A 19,963-nucleotide genomic window follows, 5' to 3' on the forward strand; every position below is an offset into this window, starting at 1 on the left:
GTTTTTAATAGGCAGGGTATCTAAGGGTATCCTGTTATATCACTCATGCCCACTGGGACAGCTGATGCAGTGATCAGAGTGGAGAGAGAGAGTTTTGAGTTTAAGAGATGAGTGTAAAGGTCTATCTATCACCTCTCTCTCTCTTTCTCTCTCTCTCTCTCTCTCTCTCTCTCTCTCTCGCTCTCTCTCTCTCGATCAGTCACATCTCTCTCTCTCTCTCTCTGTTTTTATCTATCTATCTATCTATCTATCTATCTATCTATCTATCTATCTATCTATCTATCTATCTATCTATCTATCTATCTATCTATCTATCTATCTATCTATCTATCTATCTATCTGGGCTGGACTGGGACAAAAAATCGGTTAATCGACTAGAGTCCGGCCCACCAGGTATTATTGGCAAAGCCATAAAGCCTTTGAATGAAAACAAACGCTGTTCTAACAGCGATGTACACTGTCTTGTTGGTATATATGTATCAATCTAATAAACTTAAACCTACACCATCCTCCCTATTCTGGTATTCTAAACAGTAATTAGTGGAAAACAAAAGACTGCTTGGTTAAGTTAACCTCCTCCTGAACTGTCTATCTACAACACATGGTGGAAACCTGAAATTAAGACAGAGAAGACTAGAGGTGAGACATGATCATTAATGAATATTAAAATTAATAAATGACAGATTTAGTGGTATTTTCATAAACTATTTATTTACCACATCAACAAACAGCATGGCAGCACAAAATATTTTTTTTAACATGGCAGCCTTTAAAAAGTGAAAGGAGACAGAGAAAGAAAGGTGAGAAAGAATAACACTTAATTGACTTTTTGATGGCATTTTACACAGTACTGGTACAGTATTTAGAAAATGTTGGAAAATACTGACATCATATACAGTACTTCTTAAGAAATTATGATGGGACCCTGAAAAACAGGACACAAGTAAAAAGGACAGAGAAGGGTGAGAAAGAATGGCATTTGTTGGACTTGCTCATATGATCACACTACTTGTATCTTTATTCCACAAAAATAGCTGAATCATATACAGTAGTACTTACATAGGAACTTAAAAAGTTGCATGGTCTAGAGAACCTCTTAAAGTATGATTAGACCCTGAAAAACAGGACAGAGAGGAACAACGATTAGATAAATAATAAAATCTATTAAGGACAGATTGTGATTGAATTGTATCACCAAAGACTATTTACTCACTGCATCAATAAAAAGTCACCCACAACACTTCCACAGCAGCAACACTGAACATATCTTAACATATGGAATATGGAAACCTTTAAGAAGTGAAAGGACAGACAGCGAAGGGTGAGAAAGACTTGCACTTAATGGATTTTTTCAGACGATGACACTACTGGTATGTTTACTCTAGAGAAATGGTTGAATCATATTCTATATAGTACTTACTTAAAATGAACCCACTTCAGGCTTCCAAAATTGACTGACAGTCTGAAACGAAACAATGACAGATTAAGGCTGTAAGAAAACTCTCATATTTATATTATCTAATATTTATTCTATCTACTGTCTTATGCATTAAAACCTATTAAAATGGACACATTCTAAGCATTTTCTGAGCACGTGACTTGTTTGAAGTGAAGATAGATACAAAACCTATTCATTTGACTGTACTTTTAGGCAATAACAATAAAGTTGAATTTAATCTTAACTGAAACATAATTAGGAATGTTTTGATAATTTTATTTCACCCCACCAGGTTACAAAAGCAGCTTTCTCAGCAGGTCACTCTTCTCAGCTACCCTGTCAATGACCATGTCGGAGTCCAACGACATAAGAATGTCCTTTTCAGTGGCCATCAGCATAAACATCTCAAGCCTGTTTCCAGACAGGCTGCTTCGGAGTCTGCTTTTAATGAATTTGAGTGTAGAGAATGTTCTTTCACAGGCAACCTGAGTGAGAGAGAGGGTCAGCAGGTACTTGTATGCCAGCCCAAGGAGACAGTAGGCATCAGACAGCAAGTTGAACCGCCTGAGAATTTGATAGCAGCACAGTGGGCAATTTTTGCAAGAATCACAGCTTTTGGTCACAATTTCACTTTCTTCGTCCCATTCTTCAGATCTATCCTTTGCTGTTCTGGTCCTGTAGTCATCTACATGTGATGTCTTAAGCCTTTCCCACTGTCCAGCAAAACTTTTCAGTTCTGACTGAAGGTTATTTACTGTAGCCCTGCTGTCAAATTTCAGGAGACATGTGCTGAGGTTTTGAAGTGCATTACTAGGAAGAGAAACTGTTCTGACCTGGCTAAACTTCCTGGGGTCCAACCATGCCAAATCCGCAACAAGAGGGCCATTTGTGACAAATCGTCTGTGGATTGCTTCAATAACTGTGTCCAGGATGGTGTTGTGCACTTTCACCTCATATGTTTTCTCAGCATTGATTTGCAACTCATCTTCAGTCATCTCTCCGGCCATGCGTTTTCTCTTTTTGGCTCTCTTTGCAGGTAGTGCAGCCTCCACTTCCATGTCTGTGTTGTCCTCCCTCTCCTCGAGTTTCTGATTTGTCTGTTTCACAAATGTGTCTGCAGCTGCCTTCACAGTTGGGAAGTCCCTGGCGATACTTTTGAGGCTATCTTGTGTGGCAGTCACCATATGATGGGCAGAGAGAATGTCCATCCCCGTTGACTGGAGGTACTTCGACAGAGGAGTTGTTTGCTCAAACACTCTAAGAAATATCTGTGCTGTTAAGACAGTTTTATGCTTCAAGAGACACTCTTTAAAGCCTTGTGCTTTGGCATGAACAGCTGGCTTTTCTTTTTCCCTCTTTTCAATGGCTTCCAGCGTGAGCACTACATCAATGAAGAGGCCATCATCTGGTTTTCCAAAATGTCCAAAGATTTTTTGGAGGACAACATGCTTGGCCCACCACCGTGTCTCACCTATTGGACTGAGGCGTCTGTGTCTTGTCTCTTCTTGGGTTTGTTTCTCCCACAGATTAACCCTGTGATAGGACTCCTTGATGAACACAGCTATGTCATTAAGTAAATTAAAGAGTGATCCACTTTCAATGACACTTTGTGTTGTGTCAGCAAGCACAAGATTAAGTATGTGTGCATAGCACCACACATGCACATGAGTTGGAGACTGGGCAGTCATAAGTGCTGAAAAGCCTTTGTACTGGCCCTGCATATTATTTGAAGCACCACCTGTTGCATTCCCAATGCACATGGCCTTGTCCAGATTCAGATGCTCTAAAACTCCAGAAAGCAAGTTTACAAAGTACTGCCCCGTGGATGCTTCGCACCTCACTATGGAGACAAGCCTCTCCTGCACAGCCTCAGTAACATACCTGATAATTACTGAACACTGATCATAACCTGTGATGTCTTGGGTTGTGTCCAGCTGAACAGAGAACATCCCAGCTCTCTGGACATCACTGGTGATGCTCTCTTGAATGAAATGGCCAATTGCATCAATCACTGAGTTGACAGTTGTTTTGGAGAGTAGGGTGACGAGAGACCCTCTACCTCCTGATCCACTGGACTGATGCAACTTCTTGCTTTTCTCAATGCAGTCATTCAAATGTTCTCTAAGGCACATATCATACTTGCCTAATAACACAATCAATTCCAGAAAGTTACCATGATCGATAGTGTTATCACCCAAAGTTTATGCAGCCTCATTCTCCACATGCCTATAGCTGAGTCCCCTCTTCCCTAGTACTTTGACCACGTCCACTATACGCTCCAAAACTTGCCGTCGCTTTTTCACTTGTGCTCTGTGAGCTGACAACTGACTGCCAGCAAACAAGCTGCTGATGTTGCCTTTTGAGCACCTTAAGAAAAAAGCTTCAGCACAGGTCTGGTGTGTAGTGTTCTTTTCATGCTCCTCTGTGCGCAGATGTACATGTCGCCAGTCACTCATGCCTGTTATAAATGCGCTGGTGTCAGTCCGCCTTGTAAATGCCAGACACACAAAGCAGAACAATAAATGGCGTTCTTTGCAATAAGTAAGCCACTTCCTGCTGGTGCCATCTTTACGGCTGAACACCCTCATCACAACTGCATTGCTGGTGTTCTGCTGTGGGTGGTAATCTAAGAATGCCTGTAATATGGCGGGTTCAGGGCGAGCAAAGTAATCTATGCCCTGGCTCTCACTCTCCTGGTCTTCCAACTCTCTCTCTTGCTCAATCTCTTTCTCTTGCTCCATCTCTCTCTCCTGCTCTTGCATTTCTCTCTCCTGCTCTTGCATTTCTCTCTCCTGCTCTTGCATTTCTCTCTCCTGCTCTTGCATCTCTCTCTCCTGCACCATCTCTCTCTCCTGCTCTTGCATTTTTCTCTCCTGCTCTTGCATTTCTCTCTCTCCTACTCCATCTCTCTCTCCTCCTCTTGCATCTCTCTCTCCTGCTCCATCTCTCTCTCCTGCCCTGCTTGTGATGATGGATCAACCTGGTGTAACATGTAAGGATTGGCACAATTTGTTGAGATTTTGGGGAGTTCCTCAATAACAAGGTGTCCAAAGACTACAATAATCAGTGATAAAATTGCCTAATTACTGTTTAATAATATCAAACATAAATGAAATATAATTATTATTATCAATTTAACAATAATGTACCAAATGCAATATGTTTATTTTTAACCTTTAATTATTAAAGGTTACAAGTAGGGTGGCCCCATACCATACCATAGTTATAACATCAAGGTCCAAAAATATTTAAAATTGTTTGGAAAAACGCAGACACTAAATAATAACATGGCGGCACACAACAGTGCAGTAGTGGTCAGTTAACTATTTTTGTGAGCTCATCTAAAGTGAGGACCAGGGTGGGAAATTAACTTTTTTGCCCGCTAGCCACAGTGGCTGGTGGATGCCCAATTTTACCAGCCACTTATATTTTTTACTAGCCACTTTTTTTTTTATGCATGGTTATTTTACAGTTTATTTTTTAATATTAGTTAAGTCTGTATGACCATAAATGATGGAGTATTTAAGTGTATTTTGCTGCTATTTGAAAAAAATCCAGCAAAACGCGCCAGCGCGTTTGCCGACGAGGGTTAACTCTATAATAAAGCTCGATAATAAAGCAAATACAGATAGGGTTGGAGATGAAAAGTTTAACTGACACGCAATCGAGCTCCGGAGCACCCACGGTAGGCTATCGGCTCCTATCCTCGCGGCTGCTAAAACTATCGCTAAACTAAAAAAACGATAGCTATCTAGCCATCACAAAACACACAACTTCAAGTTAGTAATTTAACGTTACTTACTTGCACATCCAAACGTAGTCCCGAAAAGGTCTGCCCTTTTTGCCGATCGCATGGACGTTTCTGAATAGAATTCTCATTCGGTCCAACTGCGCGGATTGCATAGAGCAGATAGCCTTTATTGCCACACTTTGGTCCTGGGGTCCCGTCTTCACCAGCTGTATGGCAGTGCACTTGATATGAGACTTGGATGACTCGTGCTCTTTTATTGACTCTATTTTAAGGTTAGTTGTTCCTCTAACGAACAAATTGTTTGCATTTTCGGACGACGCATAGGTTCGACAGTAAGTACAGTGCATGGACTGTTCGACGGGAAGGTAGGCTAACCATTCCCTCGTTTTCCTTCAGTCATCAATGCGCCACTTGTTTGAAAAGTACCTTCTCTTTTTATTTACTTAGCCCTCAACAGTTTGTACAGCTACTGCTGACTCCGGGCGGGCCTCTTAACACCGGGTATATGTCGCCACATTTTTTAATTTTCCTTTCGTCTGTACTGTATGTAGGCCTACCTCAGCTCAGCTATATGTGTCACGGTCCGTTCAGCGCGCGTGTCCGTGCGCTATGTCCGTGGCGCTACAGCGCTGAAAACCAATCAAATTAGTTACTCGACAAAAGTGCATTATTGTTACTTAGCAACAGCATTCTTTGACAAAAGCTGTCCAATCAGTTACAAGGAATGTTTTAAGTAGTAACCAATAAAAATATGTTTAACAATCTACCGCCACTGTGGCTGGTATACAAGGCAAAGTCACGCGCCACTTTGAAAAAATACCCGCCTTTGGCTGGTGGCGGTGCTAATTTTCCACCCTGGTGAGGACTATTTATGCCTTGTAAAGCATTTACAAAGGAGATTTAAATGCTGTTAATAATTTCTCTGTTCTGTATCACTGTGTTGTGTTTGTTTCATTTTTCTGTTTAGAAGATAACTGAGTCTTTAAATCTCCTTTATAAATGCTTTACAAGGCATGAGTAGTCCTCACTTTAGATGAGCTCACAAAAATAGTTAACTGACCACTACTAAATGCTTTATAACTACCTGAATTTACTCCATTTACTTACACTTTCTAAGTGATCTTATGAACCACTGACAACTCTTAAATAACTGGATTGTAAATAATGCTATACTTCATTTAGAAATGATTAATTAATCATTAACAAAGTATGAAAATACAATTATTAAACACATTATAGATATGCTTATAAATCAAGAAAAAAGCATTTATAGCTGTATTTACAAACTGCTTATTAATGTCTATAAATGCTTTTATAAATGACGAATTAACTGTTTGCTTACTTAATGATTAATAGCGTGCGGTTATTATAAAGTGTTACCAAAATATCTACCACTAGACCATTTAAGAAGTCAGACAAAACTTTCGGATCATCGATGGATGCATTTATTTACGGGTTGAGAGAGGCTGCACAGTTTGACCAGAGGGCAGCGGGCGCACACCAGGCTGCCGGATGGTGTTGCTAAGACTTGCTATGTATAACTATTATCAGACCTGGCCTCGAGTCACGGCCCCGACTCTCCCGATTGCCACTCCGCCCTTGCTTAGTTATAATCATTTTCGTTCCGCCTCGTCCCTCGTCTCGTCAACTGAAAACTTCAAAGCGTCTCGTCATGTTTTAGTCACCTTAGAGCCAGCCAGCCATTTTTAGCTAGTCATCGTCGCGTTATCGTCATTAAAAAAGTGTGTCAACTTACCTCAAGTTCAGTTCTGCCACTTGGACCGGCGGCGCCTCGGGTCTCTCCTCCTCCTGCCTCCCCTTTCCCTCTTCAACCTGCTGCTGGCCTCCATCACTTGCTAATTTTACTGAAGTAGAAGCTCCACTATAGCCACCACCAAACAACTGTGATATTTTAGCACATTTGGCAGCATCTGCCTGAAGGGCAAGTTTCTTTGCCCTCATTTTTCGGCTCCTCCTTTACGCTTTTTGTTCTCCATTTTTGTTCAGCAGCAATGATATGTGATTGCTGATCCGTTGAAGGGGGAGGGTGCATCTGACCTCCTCGGCTGTAATTGGTCCAGCCCAGAGTCGATCATGACCAATTGGCCAATCCACCACCTTTAATAGTTTATACCATTGCAAAAAAAACAAAAAACACCGGCCCACAAAAGAAGAAAAATCACCATCGGTATGCCCGATGTGCGAGTTTTATAGGCCGTTCAGACAAAAAAAAAAAAAATTGTAAGTATGTAGGCTACAGGCCCACAAAGCACGTCGGCCCACCGGGCAAATGCCCGAAATGCCCGATGGCCAGTCCAGCCCTGCTATCTATCTATCTATCGATGAATTTCATGATTTTGCTCATTCTACTGGAATTTTTGATTTCCAGAAATGTATCTTAGCTTGTTTTAGTCTGTTGCCAATGGCAACAAAATAAACAAGATTTGTTTATATTATATTAAGTATTTTTTAGGAATTGACACAACTAACAACTTTCAAGTAAACTTTACATGTTAAATTGTCATTGTATCAATTTGTATACTTTAGTTGAATGAACACACGTATTTGTCACCTTACACAAAAACGTATGTTGAATCAACTACATTCGGTGCCAAGATACCCTGCATTATTAATTGAAAAATCTTTGAGACTAAGACATACAATATCACCCTAAACGTGTTCCCAATCTTGCGTAACAAAGTTGTAAGGCAGAAAAATGTCTAACATTTTCATATTATACAATGGTGCTGATTTGCCAGTTCCCAGCCTGCATTGCCATATGTGATTTTTTATAACAATGAAACTTGTGTCAATGCGGAAAGATAAACACAACTAAGTTAAGTTGAGTCAAAGTAAAATTTGTACCTAAAAAAAAAAAATAACAGCATACAGGTAAGTGCAGAAAATGTAAAGTGAAGTAACTACAGAGAACAATGAGTAACAGTAAATTAAACTGACCCTTTCAGTATTTAGTGAAGGGTCACCCTCTCTCCCTCAGATCATGACAAGAGAACATATAATCTGCTGCTAAATCTATACCTTCAGCTTTCTCTCCTAGAACATATAAGAGTTTCTCTATATAACTCATTCTGCTGAATTCTGGCAGTATCTGTCCTATGACTTTAAAATATGTCTGTTCTCTCTGGGTCTCCAGCTCTGTCTGTGCTGACCCGTCACAGACTGTGCTCACTCACACAATACTTTGTAAGGAGCTTCCTGTGACAGAGTCTTTAATTTTGGTCATATATGGTGCCAGTTTATATTCTGTCTTCATTTTCTGAAAGTAGTTCAATTAGTTTGTTTCTTTGAGTTTGCTATGCCAATAATGGAGACATTCTTCTTGGGTTGTGTTTTATTTTTGCATAGGTTTTGCCTGCATGAATTGAATTGATGAATTTAGCTGGTGTTTGTCCATTAAGTGCTGTAAAGGGTCACTCTGGGTGTTCTGATCTGTGTATAAATGCACAGTGATGGTGATATTCTGGGGACGAGTCTGATAGGTGGAAACCTGAATTTACTGGCTCTCGTATTCATGTCAGTCAAGAGAGGGAATCTGCCCAGTTCTGCCCTGCAGCCCAGGTCAGAAGCACTTCTGTGAACTCCCTTGATGTTTGTACAGAATTCAAGGGGAAAATTCATTATTCAGTTTATTTTTGGGGCCCCAGATTTCACTGGCATATATAAGTAAGGGCTTGATGACACTGTCACACAATGCCTCAGTTTAATAGGGAGATTACATTTAAATAGTGATTTTCTTATACTATAATATGCCCTACAAGCCTTGTGTATTAGGTCTTTTATTGCCAAGTCAAATTGTCCAGAAGTGATAGTCAGACCTAAATAATTGTAACTGCTAACAAGAATAGTTCCTCCAAGTGTAAAAACACATTTTCTTGTCTTGAAGATGATTTTTATTTAGAAAAAATATAACTTTTGTCTTAGACATGTTTATTGGAAAGGCCCAATTTCTGCAGTAATTTTCTAGAATTGAGAGGCTTTCACATAATCCCTCTACAGCAGTTGAGAGCAGCAGCAGGTCGTCTGCCTATAGAAGACATTAGATTTCTCTGTCCTCTAGATGGAGTCCAGGTCTAGAAGAGTTTTGTGGCCAATTCATTTATATACTTTATATATTAATAAAATTGGGCTTTAGGCTGCAGCCTTGATGAACTCCCTTATCTTGGCTAAAATAATCAGTTTGTCTGTTGTTTATTTAATGCAGCATTTGTGGTCTTTGTACATGACTGTGAAGAGGAGGGTGTGGCCGGGCCGTGATGATGCACGTCCGGCGCTACAAAGTAACGTATAAAGGATGGGCAAGGAGGAGGTCAGAACTGGCAGAACAGTCAAGATAACTTTAATGACAGAAATTAATTTAAAGAAACATAAACACAGCGGCTGCGTGTGTCTCTCTCTCTCTCATACTGGCACCTCCAGCTCGTCTCCCCAGCTAATTAGGAAAATTTAGCACCAGGCGTGCATCCTCACGTCCCGGCCATGCCCTCCTCCTCGTCACAATGTCCGTTATTAAATTATAAACCTTTCTTCCTAATCCACTCTGAATCAATTTTAGGAACAATCCATCATGCCAAACTGAATCAAAAGCTTTTTTTTTTTTTTTTTTTTTTTACAATAAAGCAAACAAATATTTGTCCTTGTTTTGTTTGGTTGACATGTTTGTGTATACATATGTAGATGTGATCAGTTGTTCTCTGTTTTGACATGAATCCAATTTGACAGTTGTGTAAATGATATTTTCTTGGATATATTGGATTAATCTGTCGATTATAATGCAACAGAATAGTTTGCCAAGGTAACTGCTTAATTAAATGCCCCTGTAGTTGTTCAGCATGAAATTTTACATTTGTCACCTTGTTTAAAGATTGGAGTGATTTGATTTTCTTTCCAATTCTCAAGAAAGTGTCCTTATTTTAAGAACAAATTGAATAATTTGAGAATGGTCTTATTCAGTTTGGGGCTGCCATGTTTCAACATCTCATTGCATTTTTTTCGACCTTTTTTGTCATATGTTCAGCTCTTTTGCTTTTTAGCAGTGACTTGTCCTTTTTAAGCATTTATTGATAGATGATATGTGTTTGTTGGTTTGAGGGGTCTCTGTTGTTTTTATTTGATAACAATCGTAGTTCTTTTCTTGACATTTGACATTCTTTATCAAACCAGTCAGCTTTCGTGATTTCCTTTTTTTCTCCTATTCAGTTTATTTTATTCAATGATTTGCTGGTAACTGTGAAAAGTGTTAGTCAATTGTTTTGTTGCCAAATTGATGCTTTTCTCATCTTCTCCAAATGTGGACAGGAGAAACGCATCTATAATTTTATCAACTTGATTGCTGTGGAGTTCAGCTTCATACTGGGCTGGACTGTCTTTTCTCCAGAAGAATCTTGTTGGGAGGGGATATAGTTTAGACTTCTGATTTGAAGATGGTAGAAGACTGGCTGACTTCTTCAGACTATTGAAAATGTGACAGTGGTCTGAGAAATTGATCTTGTTTTAATCTAGATCTGTGATGTCGTAGTCCACTGTGCTACTACCTAAAGAAGAGCAGTAGATAAATCGACCAAAAGAATCACCCTATGTTCTGCCATTCACTATGTAGAGACCCAAGCTTTACAGAGCTGCAGAACTTGTTTTCCATTTCTGTTTATGGTGTTGTCATAGTTGAGACGTGGTTTAGTGGAACGCTTAGTTTGATTTATATTTGTATTGTTAATAATATACTTATCTCCAATTGAACTGATATAATCCAGTTCTTTTCCAGTTCTTGCATTCAGATGCCCCATTATCAGGACTGAGCCAAGAGACTGAAACTGAATACTCTCAGATTGTAATGTGCAGAAGATCTCCTGATTATAATAGGGTGACTCATGTAGGTGGCTTACAGGTAAGCCTCATCTGTACAAATGAGTTCCTTTTTCATTTTCATCCAAATATGTTTCTCCCTTTTTAACAGGCTGAATGCAATGGAAATGTTTCTTAAAACCAAACAGTAATTCCTCCTGAATCTCATCCATTTTAAACATTTCGATGTTTCACTGATGGTATATATAATTCTATGTAGTTTAAAGGAGATTAGGTTTTAGACGCTAATCGACTCCAAGTAATATTAAGATATCTGAAGTATATAGAATATTAACAAAATAAGGGTTCTTGCTTTTTTCTCCTAAAGCATTCCTGAATGTTGTAGCTTGTGATTTTAAGTGATAACATTGTGATTTTTATCAGAAATAAGAATGTATGATTCCTGACCCAATCATTTAATCAAATATACTGAATTAAATGAAGTACCTTAGAATATCAACTGTATAACAAAAAGAGAAGATACAGTAAAATAAATAAATAATAATAAAAATGAATATGCTTAAATAAAGCTCTTTTGCACTTAAAAGTTTGAGCTTGTTTTTTATCTGACTGAGGTCGCTTGTGTCTGCACTACCTCTTCCTGTCACAACAGCAACGTAGCTGTCTGTGTGTTTGCCGGCATGCTGTCTCACCCTCTCCTTACAGTCAGGGTGTTCTGAGAGCATTTCAGTGTTACATCCTTGATCGCTTTGCAAATATTCTCATGGCCTCTCGATGAATGTGGAGATGGTCATAAAAGTGCTCATGAGTGATAAGATGATGATTTGCTATATGTACATTCAGCATGAGTGCACACACATCAGCTATCTCTGCATTAATGCTATTGATGATGTTTTGTGGAACATTTCTGCAAGGCAGCGGTCTAGAGATGATGACTTTAGCACTGGTGACTTGACTTGACTTGACTTGACACCAGAGTTTCCTCAAAGTTCTCCTGGGGAACAGTCAGGTCTGGTCAAGGTGGTTGCCATTAGCGTCACAGAGGATGATGATGTTGTGGTGTCTATTCTGTTCTCTGTTGGATGTTGTTGTGGTCTGATGTCTTTTCTCTTGGAGTTCTGAGAAGCTTGAGAGACCTGAGAAAACTGCTGGGTTTCAGGGGATGGGATTAGACCCCGAAGCCGCCGCCAGGCGCCGCCATTTGCGCCATTTAGAATTTCAGCCGCCGCCAGCCAATAATTTCGTAATTTCCAAATTGAGCCTCCATCTGATAAATTTTGGCTGAGCCGGCTAGAATTATATGCATCAAATAATAATTCTATCACATAGAGACATACACACACAAAATATATAAACAATACACGAGATCTATTTTCCCACTGGATTCATAACAGCACAGTCTTGTGCTCGTTGCTACGATACACAGACTCACAGTGAATTGACGACCAATTAAAATTGCTCGTTTTCCGTACAGAAGAAGCGATGCATTTTTTTCTCGCACTGAGGTGAAATGGCGGAAAGAAGCAAGCAAGGTAATTTTGATCTCACTTCTCACATACTTTCCTAATTCCTACTTACTTTTTTTTTTTTAACTTAGGCCTTAAATCTTCAGGGCATGGTTGCACAAACACCTGAATCAAAGATTGATGTTATGAACCAAATATTCTGGAACGGAGAGATTTATAGCACTGAACGTGATATTACTGCAGTAACAAACCACCGTGTCCACATTGCTAATTCACGACGCATGCTTCAGTGTACATTGAAGTGAAATGTGCAAAACTTTGTCCAAAATAATACTGATAACAGTGTGTGTTTATATTAAGGCGAGACACGGCAGGCAAAAACATCGTTTTTTTTTACTGGTCAATTTTGAGATTTTTGGATATTTGTCTTCAATAACATGTCTTCTTTCAGACTTGTGGTGAAAAAAAGTCCGAAATACACATTTAGGTCTTTATTTTACTACACTTCGTCTGTTTGCGTCTGTAGATTTCTCATAAATTCAACAAAAATTTGCGTTCTTAATCAACATACTTCTCCGCATTCTCTGCCGTCACCCTCTCATCACAGTATTGCATTTTGTAGAAATATAGTGTAAGCCATGCATTGCTTGGAAATATTGAGATCTAGTAAATCAGTATAACATAGACATCTGTAGACATGAAGTGGCAGCTTCAGCCATTTGCAGCTATGAAAAGTTTGGCGGCTGCAGCAGCCATTTAGGTTTTGGCTGAGCCGGCTAGCCAGCCAATAACTTCATCAGCCAGCCATTATTCTCAAAACAAATGGCTTTGGGCTCTAGATGGGATGGTGTGTGTTTGTGTGTTGACACACTGCTGGTGTTAAGTTTTTTTGATGTGTTCAGGAGGAAAGGTGTTGAGTGTTTCTATGCTGGTACACTGTTGCTGTTGTTCGGTGATTGTGTGCAGCTGTTGTCTCATCTCCTCCAGCTGTTTCTCCAGCATATTGCCGTGTTGATCTCTCTTGATCAGCTCCTCTCTCACCCTCCTCAGCTCCCCTCACAGCTCCTGGCTGTTCTCCTCCCGATGTCAGACAGCAGAGCAGAGCTGATGAAGTTGTTATGTGCTGAGGTGGCTGGTCTGGTTTTGGAGCTGCAGGTTGTTGGTAGTTTCCTCTTTAAACAGGAAGTAATCCGCTCCAGCTCAGCGATGTTGTCTCTCAAGGCCTTGATCTTTGGAGATTGAGGAGAGACAGGGTGCCTGTATGCTTCAGGGGTGCTCAAGCAAAGGGCTCGATTTGTGACTATTGTGGAGCTCATCACTTCAGGATCTTTCTTTAACATCCAAACCTCCATTTTAAAGTTCATGAAATTCTTCTGGAATTCATGAAGGCTGGGTTCTGACCCCTGGACAATGACTACCATTGTGATACAAGTTTACAGTCAGCCCTGACTCTTTTTCACCTTCCAGATTGATTTGTCTACCTTTACTGATGCCACCTTTTCTGCTGCATTTCATGGCAGTACAAAGAGTGCTGTGCCAGGCTGATGGCTGATCAGTGAAGAAGAGCAGGTTTCACTGGGCTCTGTTGTGTTCTGGTCCACTCTGTCAGACAGCATAATCTCTGGATTCTCTCTCAGGATCATCTCTTTCATCTTCTAATTATCTTTGTTTGATTTAACTTCTGCTGCATATATTAGCTCCAGCTCCTCTGAAAAATGCTACTGCAGGCCCAAGCTGTGATCAACAGTTTTAACTGCCATGGGATGTTAGCTTGGGATGTTAGCTTGGCTAGCAGTTAGCTTGATATGAGTTTGATTTATAAAGAACCCCAGTTATATACTCACAAGAAAAGCTACACAGTGGTAAAAGGCTAAAACATGTTGACCATCATCAAACAGTAATTGATAAATCTTTCATTGTGGCAAATGCAAACAATGATGGACATGATATTCCAAAGCTATGTAAAACTGAAAATAATTGTATTTAATAAATATTATTAAAGTTAAATAACAGTATAATCAAAACACATATTGTATTATTCTTGTTTTTCAAAGTTGTGCTGTGAGCGTAACACACTTGACACAGACATAGCTTTTTCCTTTACTTCTGTTCTCTGTTCTGCCCTTTATTCATTTCATCAACCTGTCTTAACTTCTATTCTTCCCTTTTCTTTGTTTTCCTGAAAAAAATGCATGAATTGTTTCTACTTTTCTGCTGGCAGTATTTTTGTTGTCAGTACATCTTTCATGTTGCATTAGATGGACAGTTTTGGCACAGCATGCAGACTCGGGTGTTTCCAGGTCAGGCATCATGATTTTTACTATACAAGACAACTGCTTGTTTATTACAGAGAACCAACAGAGACTAAATCACCACATTCATACCAGTGTCAAAACTAAACAAAAAGTTGAAAAACTTGAATTCAAAACCAATGAATTCATATTAAATTGAATCTGTATTATGCACTATAAATGATTAAAATACTTAATTAATAACGTCTAGGTTACGTATGTAACCTCCGTTCCCCAATGGAGGGAACGAGACGTTGTGTCAGAGAAGCGACACTAGGGGTCTCTCTTGAGCGCCGATATATACCTCTGTTCTATGAAAAAAGGCCAATGAGAAGTTGGCAGACGGTATTTGCATATCCCGCCACCGGACATACGGGTATTGAAGCGGGGCGAATATGGGAGTTCATTCAGGATTTTTCTGAGGAGCCGGAAATGGTCCAGCGACGTGGCGGGGAAGACACAACGTCTCGTTCCCTCCATCGGGGAACGGAGGTTACATACGTAACCTAGAAGTTCCCCTTCTGTCGCTCTTTCCACGTTGTATCAGAGAAGCGACACTAGGGGTTCACTTTTAAACGTGCCATGCGCTGAGTCATGTACGTGAACTGCTGATACAGGAGCGGGCAGGTATTTCTTACGTGTAAAGGCGATCAGCTGTATCAGGCTGCACATGCCCCATTAAAGCCATCAGAATCCTTCTGGTTACCCTGGAGAGGGGAACAAGGTGATGCTTGCCAACCTGGGAACGGGCCAAGCCTGGCTGGGCCTCTTTTCTCTCTATGGCCGGGGCCCTTAAATGCATTAAGGGAAGGGGGTCTTACCCAGTTTCCTATTCTTTCAGGGGGAAAAGACCCTGCGGAGATCACACCTACCCTGCAGGGGAGGCAAAGAGTGGCGAATACATCACATGGCCGCTTAGGACCTATGTGGGAAAGTTGGCGCGGTGGTAGGTCCAGCCTCATAGAGGGGGGAAGCTTACAGCATGGAGACTGAGGCAGCTGGAACTGCCTAAGGGAGACACAGGAGTCCGCTCGTGAGGGGACAGTACCGCGGAATTACACACAGGGGGAGTCCGAACAGGAGGCCTTAACCTGTGGAGCACCTGTTCCAGTACAGGTTAGATTGAGTACCCGTAGTGGCTTGGGTCGACGAGTTCCTCCGCTGAACTGCGGACCCAAAAGGGCTAGGGAGGAATCAACCAGGGATCCGAAGATGGGGTCTCCTGGGAACAAGGAGCACTATTTTACCCAGGCTGAGGGAAAGGGCGCTAGGCGCAAGCGATTCACCCGGCCAGATCGTCAGCGCGTTACCGAGTTCTACGGGCTCGGACCTGAGAAAACACGGGACGATACTGACTCAATTCGGAGATTGTAGAATCTCGCAAAAGTGTTAGGTGTTGCCCACCCTGCTGCTCTGCAGATGTCTGCTAGGGAGGTGCCCCTGGCCAGTGCCCATGAGGACGCAACACTCCTGGTTCAGTGAGCTCGTACCCGCAAGGGGGGGGGGCACGGCCTGGGTGTGATAAGCCAGTGAGATGGCGTCGACAACCCAGTGGGCGAGCCTCTGTTTAAAGACAGCGTTCCCTTTCTGCTGTCCCCCAAAGCAGACAGTCTGCGTGCGGTCCAAATAGATATGCAAAGCACGTACTGGACACAGCAACGAAAGGGCTGGGTCTGCCTCCTCCCGGGGCAGCGCTTCCAGGTTCACTACCTGGTCTCTGAAGGGCGTGGTAGGAACCTTGGGCACGTAGCCCGGTCGCGGTCTTAGGATCATGTATGTGTCTGCTGGACCGAACTCCAGGCAAGTGTCGCTAACAGAGAACGCTTGCACGTCCCCGACGCTCTTGATGGAGGCGAGCGCGATCAGCAGGGCAGTCTTGAGAGAGAGGGCCCTGAGTCCAGCTGACTCTAGCGGCTCGATTGAGGACGATCGAGAGATCCCAGGAGGGAAACAGGTTAGGCCGGGAGGGAGTTAGCCTCCGGGCACCTTTTAGGAACCTGATAATTAAGTCATGCTTACCTAGAGACTTGCCGTCTATCGTGTCGTGGTGAGCCGCGATGGAGGCAACATAAACCTTGAGGGTGGAGGGGGACAGCCTCCTCTCCAGCCTCTCCTGTAGAAACACGAGCATTGACCTAACGGCGCACCACTGTGGGTCTTCAGCCCGGGAAGAACACCAATTTGCGAACAAGCGCCACTTTAGGGCGTAAAGGTGCCTGGTAGAGGGGGCTCTGGCTTGGTTGATAGTATCTATGACGGTCATGGTAGACCGGCTAGATCTTCTGCATCCCGTCCAGGGGCCAGACATGGAGGTTCCAGAGGTCTGGGTGCGGGTGCCAGAGCGTGCCCCGTCCCTGAGAAAGGAGGTCCTTCCTCAGGGGAATTCGCCAGGGAGGGGCTGTCGCGAGAAGTGTGAGGTCCAAGAACCAAGTCCGGGTGGGCCAGTAGGGGGCCACCAGAATGACTTGCTCTTCGTCCTCCCTAACCTTGCACAGCACCTGTGCAAGATGGCTCACTGGGGGAAATGCGTACTTGCGCAGCCCCGCAGACCAGCTGTGTGCCAAAGCGTCTGCCCCGAGGGGAGCCTCTGTCCGGGCATACCAGAGCGGGCAGTGGGAGGTTTCTTGGGAGGCAAAAAGGTCTACCTGGGCCTTGCCGAACCGGTCCCAGATCAGCTGGACCGACTGGGGGTGGAGCCTCCACTCTCTGCTGGGCAAGCTTTGTCTTGACAGTGCGTCCGCAATCACATTGAGGTTGCCGGGAATGTGAGTGGTGCGCTGTGACTTGAGTTGCTGCTGGCTCCAAAGGAGGAGACGACGGGCGAGCTGTGACATGTGGAGGGAGTGTTCCCCGCCTTGGCGATTTATGTAGGCTGCCACTGTGGTGCTGTCTGTCCTGACTAGGACATGTTTGTCTCGAATTAACAGGAGAAACTTCCTCAGGGCAAAGAAAACAGCCAGCAGCTCTTGGCAGTTGATGTGCCAACGCAGCGGGGCCCGGTTCCAACGGCCTGCGGCTGCGTGCCCGTTGCATACGGTGCCCCAACCCAGTTTGGAGGCCTCGGTTGTGACCAGAACGTGTCGGGACACCTGCTGCAAGGGTACTCCTGCCCGTTGAAAGCAGAGGTCTGTCCAGGGTTTGAAGGTTTGGCGGCAGGCGGTGGTAATTTTCACATTGTGCGTGCCGCGCCGGGGAACAGTCGTGGGGCTGAGGGCGGGGACACCGCGTTCAGGAAGCCGGGACTGTTGAGATCTGGAAGCAAAGTGCAGTGAGAACGGCATTTGCGGGCCAGATGACCCAGAGACAAAGGAAATAGCTCTTTTATTGAGAATTTGGGTACCGCAGCCCTTGGCGAGCAGACGGGGCATGGCCCGTGGCAGCAGGTTTGAGGCGGGGCATGATGTGTGAGATGGCCTCCGTCTGCTTCTTCACCATGGAGAACTGCTGGGCGAAGTCCTTGACGGTGTCGCCGAAGAGGCCAAACTGGGAGTCAGGGGTGTTGTGGAAGCGAATCTTGTCGGCTTCACGCATCTCGACCAGGTTCAGCCATAGTTGACGCTCCAGGACCACGAGCGTGGCCATCGCCTGCTCGAGGGCCTGCAGTGTGACCTTCATCGCTCTCAGGGTGAGGTCGGTCACTGAGCGCAGTTCCTGCAGCATGTCGGGATCATGGCCACCCCCGTGCATATTTCTGAGTGCCTTGGCTTGGTGGACCTGCAGGAGAGCCATGGCATGCAGGGCGGAAGCAGCGTGTCCGGCGGCGCTGTAGGCCTTCGCGGTCAGCGAGGATGTTGCTCTACAGGGCCGGGAAGGGAGTACAGGGTGGCCCCGCCAGGTGGTAGGGTTTCCGGGGCATAAGTGGAGCGCAACTGCCCTATCCACCTGGGGAATCGCCGTGTACCTGTGGCGCGCTCCGCCATCGAGGGTGGCGAGGGCGGATGAGCAGGTGGCGGTGTGACGAGTGGAGAGGGGTGCTCTCCACGAAGACGTCAGCTCATCATGCACCTCCGGGAAAAACGGGACCGGGGTGGGGCGAGGCTGTGAGTGGTGCCCAGACCCCAGGAACCAATCGTCCAGCCGTGATGGCTGTGGGGAGGATGGAGGGTTCCAATCCAAGCACACGCTAGTGGCTACCTGGGAAAGCATGTCGGTCATCTGCGCGTCGGCCTCAGCCTGGGCGTGCAGGCCCGAAAGCGGCAGCCCAGGGGAGTCCTCAGCGTCAGACACCGCGCCCTCCGATGCAGCGGCGAGCTCATCCGCTTCTGTCTCTAGAGGATAGGCAGACTGGCTGTAAGGCAAGTCGCTGTTGCCTCGAGCACGGACGGGAGTCAACGAGCGTGCTGGGGTGCGGGTGGTCCGAGGGGGCATACCCGGCGGAGCTGCACCTGCTGCCATCCCTAAATCGCCAACCGCATCGTCCTCAATCCCGTGGGAAGAAGGAGCAAGGGGCGGCTGGAGTGGCTTGCTTACGGTTGTAAGCGAGCCGCGACCATAACGTTGTCATGGTCATGTTCTCGCAGTGAGACCATGAACCATCCACAAACGCAGCCTCAGTGTGATCGCTACCCAGACACACGAGACAACGCCTGTGGCCGTCTGAAGCGGAGAGCACTCTACCGCATCCAGGAACAACACAGGGGCGGAAAGGCATCTTTATAAAGACGCGTCCTTAAAAGGACGTTCAACATCGCTGTGTTTTGCTCTTTTAGAGGAAATTACTCTTTTAAATAAAATCACTCTTTTATGAAAAAAACTCGTGAGAGTTCTTTTATCTGCGCTGTCGAAGCGCCCAGGGGCAGGAATGCACAGCCGTGCAAACAGAAGAAAGCCGCTGTTGTGCGCCATATGGTCCAACAGCATGCAGCAGAGGAATGACAGGAACTGGTGTGTAACTCGCAGCAATTGCAGACACGACCATCGGCTCCGAATAAATTTTCTGAATGAACTCCCGTATTCGCCCCGCTTAAATACCCGTATGTCCGGGGGCGGGATATGCAAATACCGTCTGCCAACTTCTCATTGGCCTTTTTTCATAGAACAGAGGTATATATCGGCGCTCAAGAGAGACCCCTAGTGTCGCTTCTCTGACACAACGTGGAGAGAGCGACAGAAGGGGAACAACTGAGGCTGCCTGTTTTGATATTGGAGGTTGTAACATATTGTGACATTTTTATTTTATCCTGATGTAATAATTAGT

At 43.9% G+C, this 19,963-nt stretch overlaps 1 long non-coding RNA gene across 1 annotated transcript; it reads right to left on the minus strand.

The window, feature by feature from the left end:
• Positions 1-1,060: 1,060 nt before the first annotated feature.
• Positions 1,061-1,780, minus strand: LOC127655702 (uncharacterized). The gene is made up of 3 exons (XR_007972070.1): positions 1,421-1,780; positions 1,214-1,290; positions 1,061-1,114 (listed from the first exon to the last, which is right to left on the minus strand). It is a non-coding gene; the product is annotated as an uncharacterized LOC127655702 (long non-coding RNA).
• Between the last annotated feature and the right edge of the window lie 18,183 nt (positions 1,781-19,963).

The sequence above is a fragment of the Xyrauchen texanus genome, chromosome 15 (genome assembly GCF_025860055.1).
Source record: "Xyrauchen texanus isolate HMW12.3.18 chromosome 15, RBS_HiC_50CHRs, whole genome shotgun sequence".
In the NCBI taxonomy this organism is placed as follows: Eukaryota; Metazoa; Chordata; class Actinopteri; order Cypriniformes; family Catostomidae; genus Xyrauchen; species Xyrauchen texanus.